Source organism: Artibeus jamaicensis, unplaced genomic scaffold, assembly GCF_021234435.1.
Source record: "Artibeus jamaicensis isolate MK-2021 breed Jamaican fruit bat unplaced genomic scaffold, CSHL_Jam_final contig_76, whole genome shotgun sequence".
Lineage (NCBI taxonomy): Eukaryota > Metazoa > Chordata > Mammalia > Chiroptera > Phyllostomidae > Artibeus > Artibeus jamaicensis.
The window spans coordinates 19,850,005-19,864,433 of NW_026521954.1; the positions used below are offsets into that span (position 1 = coordinate 19,850,005).

Genomic DNA, 14,429 nt, shown 5'->3' on the forward strand with positions numbered 1-14,429 from the left:
ATTGTCTTATTTAAAATCCTTCTGTGACCCTAAAGCCACCACGGGATGTCGAAGCTCTTTATCACAGCACACAGGACCCCTGGTCTCCTGGCTCCTCCCACCGGCGTAGCCCCCGAACCTGGGCTCACGGTCTCATTCTAACTTGGGCCATTGTGTGGAGCTCAAATCCCTGCCAGACTCAACTCTCTGCTTTGGGGAAACTTAGTCTCCTCGTCTGTCACCACACCTCGATCGGGGCCACCGCGAGGTGGCAGGTTTTCCTCATGTTCACTCTTGGTGGAAACAGTTGATGCATGACTGCCTTCCCTCTCAGACGGCTTTTACGATCTTTATGAAAATATGTTCATTTCCTCCCCAAACTGCTGCAAACTCAGAAGTCTTCGCTAAATTGCAGGATGAAGTAAGAAAAGCTAATTGTATACCATGTTCCAAAGTCAAGACATACTTAAATTCTTAAATTCGTGTGAAGGCTGATGCTCCAGTATGACTTCCTGTGTTCACCTCTACATAAAAACTTCCATTCTACCAGGCACCTACTGCGCACATAGAACTAGGTTTGTATAACACTCAACTCACTATAGACATAAACACACACATATAACTTAAATCGCCATATCTCTGCTTAGAAGATTACTTTTCTGATACCATCTCTTAATAATATTATTGCTGTTTCACAGGTGGTCTAACAGATCATTCCCACAGGTCAATAGCATTAAGACCAGATCCTGTCTGACTTTCACCAGAACCCAAAGAAATGCACCTTCTCAATTACTGTTTATTCACTTCTTCTGCACCAGACTCCTAAAAGGAAGAACAAAAGGAACTAATAATTACAGACTTGCCAGAAAGCATCCTCAGGAACTGTTGAAAGAGCTTCCGAATCTACAGACCTCGATCACGCAAACACACAAAACAGTGCAGTAGCCACAGTGCTTAGGGTCTACCGACCTGCTGAGCCCTTCCACCCTGCGTGACCTACTCTTGGAAGATCTTCCTCAGGTGCCTAGAAAATGTCTTCAGAGACAGGAGTTTCCACTGCAGACCAGAGGAAGCAAGACTTTAGACAAAATGCAGAGCCCTTTGCAGCACAGGACTGTCGATGGCCCATGGACAGAGTCAAACACCCGTCCTCCAGCAGCTTGCAAAACCCTCCTGGAGTCTCTCCATCCAGGCCTGTCATTCGCCAGTAGTACTTTTTGAAGTTAGAAGTATGTTTTCTAAATATTTAGGAGAAACCCTCTTCTCTAATAGTGCTTTTGCTTGTATGGCAGGATTCCGCTCAGATCCTAAATTGTGTCTCGTTTGGGGCATGGAGGCGCCTGTGTGTCCAGGGACCTGGGGAACGGATGTGAGGGTGGAGCAGGGCAGCTGTCTGTCCAACACTCACCGCCCCACCCCCAGCCCACCCTAGGCAGGAAAGGGCCCCCGGTTCCTGAGAATGAGCAGACCCAGCTCTCACGCCCCACAGAGAGAAGACTCGTGCTGGGAATGGCTGCATGGCCGGGACCTGCCAAGACCGCCTGGCCTCGATCCTGTGCTCACAGAGGTACAGGGGTACGAGGCAGGGAAACAGCCGGCCCCAGGGCTGTGAGCTGCAAACGAAGACCAGAAAAGCTCCCACCCACTCTTTGGCAGGGGACAGGGGCCAGGAACTGTGACACGTGTTGGGGCAGCAGGGGGAGAGAGAGAGAGAGAGTCCCCGGAAGGAGGGAGGCTCTCCTGCCCCTCCCTTCCCCAACAGCCTGCACTGAAGGGAGTCTAAAGTCGGAACAAAATTGGTTCATAGGTCACTTTGGTGTAGTGTTCACAGCACACTTCCATTTGGGGGAAGACATTGACCCCCGATTCTGTCTCAGTGTGATTAGACACACTCAGACCCCAAGGGGAACAGCGGCTTGATGCGGGGAAACAAAACCAAAGCATCTCTGGACATTGGAATCTCATAAATGTTACCAATACTCAAAAATCAAAATGACCTGTCCGCCCGCACTGGGAGCCAGCACTGGGGCCCAGCATGTGGTGGGGTCAGGAAAGAGCGGAGCGGAGGCCAAGGCCCCGAGAACTGGCCTGGTCACCGCGGATCGGCCAGCCTTTATTTTGTTCATGTGCCCAGGACGAAATTCCACAGAGGTCAAAGAGGTAGGCCGGGCTCAAGAGAGGCCAACAGAATAGTCCAGCACTTTGTCCTGAAGGGAGAAAAAAAGGGAACCAGAACAGGAATGGGTGGAAGGTGATGCCAGCTAAAAATAGGAAGGGGTCTAGAGAGAATGCCCCTTCTTCAATGCCCTGGAGATTCAGTGGCTCATCTTGCTTGCTACCTAAGGAGGCGAGTTTTAAGGTGATCCCAGGCCTGGAACCTAACCAGCGTCATAAAACGAAGTTAACCTTTGGAGCAGTGTGAACTGGCAGGTGATAAGCATTAGGATAAACAGAGTGTGTTTCCTACGTCCAGCTGGCCTCACTGGGCTGTTCTAGATAAAACACCTAAGGCCGTGCACCAATCCCAGCTTGCCTGGACAAACTGGTTCCGAACCTCGCCCGCCTTTCACTCGCACTGCGACAGCAAACTCGCCCGGGGGCGGGCGCTCCACCACCAGGGCCGGGACAGCGTGTCTTCAGGTTCCACGTCACGCCCAACAGGGAACAGAGTGGTGGCCAGCTGGCCATCAGATGGGTGTGCTGGCCATTGTCCCGTTACTGGTGAGCACCCCGAGTTTTCGGTAACTCATGCAGCCGCGGGACAGGTGGGAGGGGCAGGAGATGGGTGGGGTCACAGCAGAGTTCTGTTATTATTTCAATCTGACGAGTGAGCGAGGGATCTAATGATTTTTTAAATTTATTTTATTATTGATTATGCCATTACAGTTGTTCTATTCCCCCCTTCATTCCCCTCCACCCTACCCCCATCCCCACCATTACCCCCCCTTTAGTTTATGACCATGTGTCTCAAGTTCTTTAGATTCTATATTTCCCATGCTATTCTTGCCCCCCCTATTTTCTATCTACTGTCTATGCTACTTATTTTCTGTACCTTCTCCCCCCTTCTCCTCCTCCCACTCCCCTGTTGCTAACCCTCCTTGAGATCTTCATTTCTATGTTTCCACTCCTGATCTAGCTGTCCTTTTAGTTTGCTTTCGTTTTAGGTGTGGTTGTTAATAACTGTGTCAAGGAGTTCATCATCACCAAGCCCTTATTATATGAAATGTTAAAGGGACTTATCTAAGAAAAAGAAGTTTAAAAAATATGAACAGTGAAAGGACAGTGAGGGATCTAATCAGAGGAGCTAACAGCGCGCAGCCCCCGCTCCCCGCAGAAGCGCGAGGCGCCGGACAGAGCCCATCTGACGTCCCTGTGCACCTTGCGGCTCAGGACGTTCTCAGGCATCAGGCGTCACACGCACGATAGTAATGTGGGCTGAGGGATAATGGATAGAATCCCTTGACTGAGGACTTAAAGCATTAAGTTAAAAAACAATCATTCCAAAAAAGGCATTAGGTAAATAGCAGTAGTTCAGGGTAGAGCTCTGAGTCCAATAAGGAATCAGAGGATTATCTGGGACGCTGGAGGCCCAACTGGACTGGCCGATTAACGATGGTTGTGTCCCGGGGCGCATGGCAGCTGATGACTCCCAGGGTGTGAAGCTGCTGGCTCCCACCCCCTGGAAAGTTCTGTGGCCCTCATGTGCTTTTTGGGGTCCCATTCCAACCCTCCTGTGTGTTCATCCTCTCCCTCCAAACCACTGGCAGGTACGCACACTCCAGTCTCTCTGCTGTTCTAAGGAGGTAAACCGGCCCACAGATAAACACACGCCCCTTCCTACAGCCAGTGTCTGCTCTACAAATGTCCCCGCTCCCGCCCTTCTCTCTCCTGAGTACTCCCAACTGGGTGTCTTTCTGCATGCGGGGGTGGCTGTCGTGGTGTCATGGTGTCAGGGCCACTACATCTAAAGGACTTGTCTCTGGGCGGACCCTGCGCGTCCTCTGCAGCATCCGTGCTCACCGACCACCCCTCTGCCTGGACCTGAGTCCACCATGATGCCCCCTGCGGGTTCCTTCCTACCTCCTGCCTCTCCTTGTGGGGGGCACTCCTCCTCTTCATCCCCCCTCCTCTTATTCCTCTTCCTCTGGCCGTTTCTTCCCAGAACGTTAGAGCTTCTTCTAGTTTTTAGGTGTTCTTCTCTCAGGCTCTCCACCGGCTCCTGGGATGCCACCCATTCCCTTGGCCTCCACGTCCAGCTGCAAGTGACTCCCAGACCTCCATCCGACCCCAGACTTCTCTCCAAATCACCGGACCTGTACACGGTCCCATCTCCCAGACACCTCCCCGTGGCCGTCGACGGGCCATCGATGCCGTCTTGAGGCCGTCAGTTGGAGGGCCAAAATGCTACATAGTCAAACTTGTTGGAAATCAAAAGTTGACTTGAGAATCACATATCATTAGTAAATTTAAAAACTGCAAAAATTGCTTCAGGAAAAAAATCAGTCTTGATTTTTTAAAAATGTAAACTACAGCTGGCAACAGCAAAGACAGCAAGTGGTCAAAGTATTATTTCTTACAAATTGATGAAAAAACAAAAATGTGATAAAGGTTTATACGTGCAAAGCTTGACACAGTCAGTTTGCCACGGCAAGAATACTGGGCCTAAAAGAAAACTTAGCATGGAAGAAGCTAATTTACAGAAGTATCTGTAAATATTTAATAGAGATAAAGAAAACTAAGTGGAAAAGTTGAGCCTTTATTGTAGAATCTGCACTAAAGAGATTTTATCCTGATGAAAATAATGTTGGTAAAATAAAAATAAAGCAAAAACAGTTGGAACCAGTTTAAATATGTCGTACAAAAAATGGGTCAGGGAATTAAATTGCCCTAATGGAGTTCACCCCAAAGTAAATCTTTGCCACAAAACTCATCAGTGTTGATTGATATCATCCTTACGGTAATGATTACATTCGGAAAAAAACCCAGCAGGGGCGAATACAGGGTGGGGCAAAGGTAGGTTTACAGTTGTGAGTACGTGAAACAGAGTTTATTCTTGTATTACTGTTTATCGTATTATTTTCCATATGAACAACTGTACACCTACTTTGGCCCCACCCTGTATTCAAGAGTTCAAAATGATGAAGGCCAGACGTCCTGCCCTGCCCTTGGGCACTTCACACCCCGCGGTTTCCCCACTGGACTCCGGTTCCATTCCCCACTGCACCCCAAACCACTTGTTTGTCTTGTGTTTCCTCTTCCTGACGCCTCCCCCTTCCTTACCACCTTTCCCTCACCTCCATATCTGAGCAAACCGTGCCTTTTCTGGCTCCTAAATATATTCTCATCATTCCATTACCATTGCAACTCCTACCACGGTGGGGGTGGGCCGGGTGGACATCACCGTATCTAGGCAACATCCTCTGAACTGGCCCTGCTGACTTCCTATCTCAGACCACTCTGCACGCTGCCAAGGAAAAGCAAACCGATCACACATTCTTTCTGGGTTCCCTGTGGCATTTACGTGTCCAGCCTCAAACCCATGGCCACTGCTACACTATTCCTCTCTCTGCAGCTTGACTTACTATCCTCCCCCCGGGTCAAAGGCATTGCACACACTTCTACTGCAGATCCTCCGCCTTCACCCTCACCCCTAGAACCGGTGCTAGTGAGTGCCTGTGTGTCCTTCGAGACTCATTCTGCACGTTCTGTTTTCCTCTCTGTCTTTCCCACTAAATTATAAAGTTCTCAGGGCAGGATCATGCCTTACGCACCACGACATTCTCAGTACCCAGCACTGTGCCTCACGTGGAATAGGATCCATCTGTGCTTTTGTTACACTGACTGACAGATCGCATTTAATCTGCGCAACAATCCTTCATGGCCAGCATGACAAGCTTTGTTTAAAGAAGCTCAAAGGAGTGAAGTAACTTGCCCAAGTTCCCACACCAGGTAGGTTAGGATTTAATCCATAATAGTTTAACTATAAAGTGCACGTTTTTTCTACCCCACCATGCAGTCATGCCTTTCAACTGGATGCAACCCAAACACAGATATGGAGACTCGGTTTCTACAAATGTGGCATTGAGAGTCCATGGGAAAGAATTCAGTCATTATAACACAGTGTGGTCCTTTGTGGGGGCGACTTCCTCCTGAGTCCCCCCGGTGCCACGGACACAAGTGAATGAGTGTGACCAAGACATGCTGGATCTGTTTGGGGAGGAGGAGTGGGCTGTGGCCAGTCTCTGAGGGGAGACAAAGGCCAGCAGCGGCCAGTTCCTCCGAGGAGAAAAAGGCCCTGAGGGCCCTCCTCCATAGCCTTTTATTGGGTTGTAATACACAGGAGTACAGGGAGGCAAGGATCAAACAGTAGATAACATTTCAAAGAGATCTGAGGGCTTCAGAGTCTGAGTCAGTGACTGTCAGGAAGAGAGTTGCAGAAACTTTGGGAGACTCACTCATTTCCTCTCAGACCCTTATCATATGAATGAAAGCACTCTTAGCAGAGCAGATTTCACAGGTTTATCAGCAAGTCTTTGTGGTGCCAGATTTTTCCCCAGGACATGCTCTAGCAAGACAAGGAGCTACACCCCTCCCCATCAGGTATTCAGGCTTAAGGGGATTAGAGCCAGGAAGCACTTCTCCCAGAGAACATGGGGACTCAGGCTTTGACAAAGCTGGGGGACAAGAGTCCATTGCTCTTTGTTGCAGCCCCCCAAGTCCTTCCATGAAGGCCTCCCAGGTGATTGAGTCTGGCTTAGGTTGCCCCCTGTTATGAGGGGTCTTACCCGTCATTGACTTGCGACCAAGCTTTGGGGGCAGGGAGAGGAACTGAGGCAGCGTTCGCTACCAGACACAGGCTTTGTCTCCTGTGGCTGGCATTCCAAAGGTCATCCCTCGCCCTTAGCCACAAGAGGTCGAGATACAATTCCTAAAACGAGGCAGAGTCATCTACAACAGTCCTTCAGCTGGAGATGCACGGAGAATGGGCACATACAGAAGGGAGAAGGGCCAACAGGGAGAGGAAGGTGAGGGATGACCATGCGGGGTCAGGGGTCAGGGTGGAGGGTGATTAGAACTGGGGTTTAAAGGATGAGTGAGAGCTTGCCTGGCAAAGCTGGGAAGCAAATGCAGGGCAGATGTAGAGAATGACTTTGAATTCTCTCGCACATCAGAATAAGCTTGGAAATTAATATTCTCTCTGAGCATCGTAGCGATGATGAAGCTGCTAAAGCCAATGTTCTGACTTTCAAAACCCCGAAGTGATTACAGGTACAGGAGCAGAAGTGCCGGTGAAGACATTTCTCAGAAGTACCGAGTGTGATGCTGAAAGCATCTTTCTTGGACGCTGCCCGAGCCCTCAGGCAGGCCATGGCGAGCGCATTCCTTCATGTCTTGTCCCTCGTCAACCTCTTCTGCTGTGTTCCAAGTGCTAATTAAAATGCTATGCTGACAGCCAAAGTCAAAGCACTTACATTAAAGTAATGCATCTAAATTAAATGGCCCAAACAGAGTGATTCCAAGTGGACACATAGTTCTTACTCTACCCTGAAATTCTGGGGGTAGAGGACCAAGACTCACACTAAATTTAATAGTGTATTCTCGCTGCTATTTGTTGTTATTCAACATCATCTTCAGCTTTAAAGTTTACAAAAAGCCACTCTCAAGCCATCATCCTGTTTTACCATCGATGTGGTTTGACTTGGTGTTAAAGGTGAAGTGCGGTCCCTTTTATGTGAGGAACGCACTGCCTGTCATCCGAAGGTGCTGTACTTCTGTCAAAAACCTGATCCTCTGTCTTACAGCCTTTTTCTTATCTATAAACAGAGCGCGTTTTTAAAAGTTTGTTGTTGTTGTTGTTCTACAAATGTTACACTGTGATAAATTTTCAACAAAGAAAGTCGTTGGTGAGAAGTTCTTGCCTAGATATTGGACTTGGAGATGAGAACAAGGCCTCAGGCACAGCGAGCGCTCAGGAGACAGACTGAGGTCCTAGCTGTCCTGCCCACCCGGGTGGGCAAATCTCTCTCTCCATCCAAGGCTGAAAGCTGGGGATTATCCTTCAACTTGTGAATAAGGCCTGAAGATGCTGTTACCAACCTTCTAATCCGCTAATCCCTCATTCCACTCCCAGACCATTCTGCCCACTCTTCTGTCCAGTCGATGCCCTGGTCACCCACCATTTGCACCCCATGATCAACCCTGGAAACCAAAACTGTGTCTCCAAGTTCCACCCGGCACTATGCATTTTCCTGTCTTGCTCACTCTGTCCCCACTCCTTCAACTGCCTGCAGTCCTTCAGCCCCAGGTTTTAACTCTGCAAACCCACAAGCCTGTTCAAATGCCACTTCCTGCTGAGCTGTCCTGGACCCCCCCCCCCCAGAGCCAAATCGCATCAGTCTGTCCTTAGAAGTCCCCGGGGCTCTGCATTCACTCCTCCACTGTGGTATTTACCACGGTGCAACGCGGACAAGAAACACATTTCATTTATCTTCGTTACTCCAGGGCTTTGTAGAGTGCCTGGCATGTAAAAAACACTCAAGAAGTGTTTGCCAAAGAAATACTAACGTCTGTTGCTTGAAGGTGGGCAAGGATCACAATTTAGAAGAGGATACTTGAGTCCATCAGAAGACAAAGATTACACGTACTGAAAATCTCATAATTCTGCAGATGAAGGGAAAGTCGGAGCTGATCTAGCAACACCCCCCCCCCCACGCCCGGGGCAGTGTGGGGTCCTGAACCGAGCCTCCCGCCACCACGTGTCTGCTTTCCTGCACTTCATTCTGCTGTCTCTCTGTCTGAAGGCCTTTTCCAGTCTCCTGCCGTCATTTGAGATTAGATTCTGTGGCCCAGCCTCATAACAACGTTTCGCCCACCTTGGCACAGAAGAGAAACAAAACAGATTGTTTGGAGAAAACCATCTGTTAGCCAGAGGCAAACGTCTGCCCGGGTGAGCCCCCCTGGGCGTTTGCGTGGGCCGGCCCCGGAGGATCGATGGACACTGTCCACCTGAAAACGCAGCTTAAAACATACAGATGCAGAAAAAGCCACTCTCACTGATGTGTTATTTTTTTTAAATATCCTTAATAGAAAGAAAACTATTTGCTTGCCAGGGAGAAGCCAGTTACACCACCGTAAAAGAGGCCACTCTCCCTAAAATAGCATACCAACTGGACTTTCCCTGTGGAACATTAGTAAAACCTGAGAAGGGATACAAATGGCAGAAATGGCTGAGTGAAGATTCCGTTACCCAGTCAATGAAATCAACTCATTTTTGCATCTTTAAACACTTACCATGAGATTTTATTGTCTACATTAAGATAAACTACAAACTGTGAAACAGCATTTATCAAACTCGCAAAAATAAAATCAAATTTCATGCAATTTAGTATTGTCTAGAAAAAGGGTATCTAGCTAACCATGTCGGATCCAAAATCCCAGCACCGTAATGTTAAAACTGAATATTAAAGAATGGTTCGCAGCACTGGAAGTGAATTTTGCACAGCTGAGTACAATGCACAGATGAACAGTCAGAGAGAAAGTTCAGAGGTCATCAGTGTTCTGAACACTCATGTGTGAATTGTACATGCCAGATTTGCAACTCCAGCACACATCTGTCACCAGTGGGCATATGCGCAGTGAAGGAGAATTCAATGTTTGTATCAGCTTAAGCAAAGTGCAATTAGGAAGATAAAACTGTCCCAGGATGAGAATGTTTGCTGCAAACACAAGATGTTTTCTCTTTATTGCTATTTTGAAAAATGAGCCATAGTATTGCTCTCCTCCATGAAATTGTACACCTAAGTTACAGTATTTATTAACACCCATGCAAAAGAAAAAAGGTAAAAGTTGTTCATTATTTGAAATTGATACTAAGTTAGAAAATGTCAAAACTACGGAAGAATTTTATGTATAAATTTAGACTTAGAATATTGAAAAAAGGGAGGTGGAATATAACAAGTGAAATCAAAAGAGCAATTTGAAAATTTAATGCCCTGAACTCATGTAAACAAATTTCTAAAACCTAGAAAGCAGAAACCCTAAAAGGGGATTAATTTGAGAATCTGAAAATTTATTATGCATTTGCAACGCATTTTGATAACAAAGACAAAAAAAAAAAAAGGAAAAGGGGAGAGAGAAATACTTAGGTTTGCATAGAAAGAGATAAAACTTAAAAACCAGATCTTTAGAAGAGCCAAAGAGTTCATTCATGTTTAACAGTCCCAGAAACAAAAAAAGAGAATAGAAAGCAGGTTAAGATGCAACCACGAGAACTTGAAGGGCACAGAAGTACAGAGAAAAATTACTGTAATCTTGATCCATGTAAGTTCGATAGAAACACGAAGAAAAAAGTAAAAACTTATTTTCAACACCATGTAAAATCTCTTGTAAATCTCATGCAAAATGCCTACTACTGTTTGATCAGTGGCCCAAAGACACACTAACTAAGTCACCAGCAGGGAATGATAAAAACAGGGGGATAAAAAGGTCTAAAAGGCAAAATTCAAAAGCTCTAGCTACATGGATTGGGTGAAACATAAAATCTGTCACGTGAACTCTCAGATTAAAGCCTTTGCTAGCTGGAATTTTTTTTTTTGAGGCTTTTGATAAGTACCAACAAATGTACTGGAAAGTCTTGAGTTTGATCAGCAAAGTGATTTTTGCTAATTAACTGACTAAATGATTAAAACCATTCTAAACATGACACATCTATTTTTTTCATGGGTATTAAAAAAAACAGAAAGAAAGAACAGTGTTCTTTCTCCATAAAGAGAGAAATCTAGAATGGAAAGCTTGCCCAGCCATCACCATGGTGCTTTCCAGCAATATTTTGGAATTTTCCAGAAATTTAAAATCTAATACAAAATAAGCCTTATTATATCTGATCATGTATAAAAGATCCTATTAGCCAATAAAGTGTGGATTTATCTTCATGCACTTTTACCATACAAACAAACCGACTTTAAGGTCTTTAGAACAGAATATCTTTTATACAACATCTCTTTTAACAAAATACCGTTTTAAATAGATCCTCTTTAAAATGGTTTCAGTCCTATATTCTTGTGCCAGAGAAATGCTTTCAGAAATGAGATTTTGCTCATGACTGTCTTAGTTGAGTTGTAACAGGTGCATTAGAATTGAAGGCACATTATTCCATTTATGCTACACCTCCCAGGAACAAATTGAGTTGATGTCCTTTAGAAATCCATAGAATAAAGTCCAGACAGGATAAAACCTAGTAAGTGCCAGTCCAAAAATGGTTGCCAAGGATAGAAAATATTATTACTGAAACTCAGAGATTCAATAAACTCACATAAATTACTGCAAAGGCTTGCTCTGGGCCTAGGGGTGTATTTTATTTCTTCTGAACATCAGTTGCAAAACTGTTCTGTTTTTTAAAAAGATATCAACTCTTACTTTTCCCTTTGAAGAAATGGGGCATAAATTAAATTCAGAACTTTTTGTGAATTAGATATGCAGCATTTATGGTTTAGAAAACAGAAGTCACATTCTGCTGAAATAAATTTTCAAATTAGACATATAGAATTAAACTGTGCTGGATTCAGTGGTTGAATCTATATTCTGAAGATGATGTACAACAGTAATCATCTCAAATTCCACTTCAGTTCCTTTGAATGCCAACAGGGCAGTGTTCTTGGACTTAGGCATGTCTGGGTACAATACGGGAAATCTGTTAAAAATGCAGGAACCCTTCAGGCCACCAGAAACCACTGGTTCTCATGCAGAATGCAGGAAGAACTGATGAATAGATAATAAAGAAGGTTCGTTAAAGACTTACAGGCATTTGATGGGTTACTCCATTTGAATTCCCTGTATTATTTTAGACCCAATTACAAAATCATTCTCTAATGAAGGACTCCATACGTTTCCTCAGATACTCAGAGTACAGGCAGATCTAGCTATTCTTTCCCTGGGGGATTCAAGAATCTGAAAATGGGTTTGCAAGGGTTTTATGACAAAATTTTGGAAGAGGCCATCAGGGTCATCGGTCCAATATTCTCGAGTGAGGCAACCGAAGCCCAGAGCGGTGACGTGTGTCTCCTGAGGTCAGAAGACTAATGGGACAGTCGGAGAAAGTCCAGGCCTTCAGGGTGCCCTCCAGTCACCAAAAAATTAGTGTTTTTTACTCAGGAGGAGTCTATCGAGCTAATCTCACACACATTTTAGGGGCAATATACCAGAAGTGCTATGAAGAGATTCGTAAATTGTTTCGTGGTGGAAAAGTAAAACTGACTCAGTCTAAATGGCATTCGGTTACCACAAAGGAGAAAGAGAACTGGAAATTATGGTTTTTTTTCAGTTCCTACTATAGAAAGGTATTGCCCTATTTACCAGTGAAAGACAACAGAGGCTAGAGTTTATAAGCTTCATAAGATAATTTTCAGGAGTTTAAATCATCATTAACAGTCATGAATTCAATGTATTTCATTTAGTCTAAAAATCACAATTATTAAATCTTTAATAAAGTATAAAGTCACTCCATTTATTTTTAAAAACTAAATATATCACTCACCAAATTTTCATTCTTTTAAAACACACTTTGTGGTTTGGTATTTTCAACACATGATTACCGCATGGTAGGTAGTACAACCAGAAGGCACATGAACACACAATTAAGAATCATGTGGTGGTTTTACAAACTTTCCATTGAATGTATGTATTCATAATTATTATATATATTAAGATATAATATTGAATATACAAATCCGTTTAACTAAACTTTCTTAACACAATGAATTTTTTTTGTTCTGTGTCATTTACATAGGAGACTCTTTCTTCATGGCTCCCCCCTGTTGAAACTGTTTCCCCCAATGGACTGTGCCTCTCACCAGAAGCTACTGCAGTGACCACGTACTGAGAGCACATGACTCACTGTTTGCTGAATTAAGGTTTAAACTGAATTACCGCACCTCATCGTCATCCAAATCCTGTTTTTATAATTTAACTTAGAATGTTATTTGATGTCTCTTTAATGGTGGGGATTATACACTTGTGAAATATTTCTACTGCTTTCTAATGGCAGTATTATAAACCTAGGCCTCTTTCTTTTTATGATGAATATTATGAAGAACACTGTATTTTAACTGCCATTTACTTTCTTCAGAGAACAGCTGGTTGTTCTGTGCTGTGTAACTATTTATTTGTAACCTAATAGTTTCAAGATTTAGAATACATACAGATGGACACATTTTTTGGTCTCTGTGGGGGGTTGGTTTTAAGACCCCCCCACAGATACCAAAATCTGAAGATGCTCAAGTCCCTCATATAAAATGGCATAGTACCTGTATATAACCTACGCACATCCTTTGTCATCTGTAGATTACTTATAATACCTAATAGAATGTAAATACTATGTAAATAGTTATTATACTGTATCATGTAATGATCAACTTTCTGGAATTTTTTAAAAATATGTTCAGTTTCAGGTTGGTTGAATCCGGGATTCAGATTTGCTCAACACAGAGGGGCTGGGAGGGCAGATTATGTTTGAAAATACCCTTGCTGAGATTGTTAATAACTTGCAATAGGGTGAATTAACTCAAAGGAAACAACTTTTTTATATCCAATAAGCTGGTTATCTAATTATCAGTACCTACCCAAAGGAAGAACAGTGTTAATTAGAAAAAGTGTTTATATTAATGTTTGTTTTAAAAAAGCATTTTAGCACGTTAATTTCCTTACAGGTTTGTGGGTTGCACTTTCGTGCAGTTTCACAAAGTGTCCAATGAAGTAGTGCACTCCAGTGAAAAGCCCCAGTGGATGACAAGCTCTCCCATTTTCACTTTGCTCTCTAACACCTTCAGGACCTGGACATGGCTGCTGTTCTTCTCTCTTTGCTATCTGAAAGGATGGGCACAGCCTTTGGTACCCATGTCTTTCCTCAGGTCTGGCAGAGAAAATGAGAGACATCTACCCTAAAATATAATGGATGCCTAAAGAAACAAAAAATTCAGATCTTTCCCCTTCTGGCTCCTGCTGAGTTAAAGGCAGGGGCGATAAGCCATTAAACGTGGTGAGACAATAAATGGGAACTTACATACACAAGCAATAAAATCCTACTTCCTTCTTGACAATTAATAGGGATGGGGTGGGTCTTAAGACTATAAAAGATCAGAGAATAATAGTGTTTGGGCTGTAAGCAAACTAAGGCCATAAAAATTTCAGTTCCTTGATTTTTACTTCAAAATGACTCTGGTGATTTGATTAGTGCATTTGTTTTGATGGGTTAAGGTTCCGTTTTGATCAAGTATAGCCCAAACACAGAATTTCACGGAGGTTGGTCACAGGAATGTTTAGAAACATAGTCTTGTGAACTGTTCCCTTTTATGGGGAGGATGAGGAATTTCCAAAGGCACCAGTTCCCCCTTTCACGAGAAGACTGCCGGTCAGCTTCCAACTGCAGGGCTTAGTCCATCTGGGTCTCCCAACGC

The 14,429-nt window shown here is 44.4% G+C and overlaps 1 long non-coding RNA gene across 1 annotated transcript; it reads left to right on the top strand.

The window, feature by feature from the left end:
- The first annotated feature begins 2,568 nt into the window (after window positions 1-2,568).
- On the top strand, window positions 2,569-13,229 carry LOC128628442 (uncharacterized). Its single transcript, XR_008392820.1, has 2 exons — window positions 2,569-2,700; window positions 12,764-13,229. It is a non-coding gene; the product is annotated as an uncharacterized LOC128628442 (long non-coding RNA).
- Window positions 13,230-14,429: the final 1,200 nt, after the last annotated feature.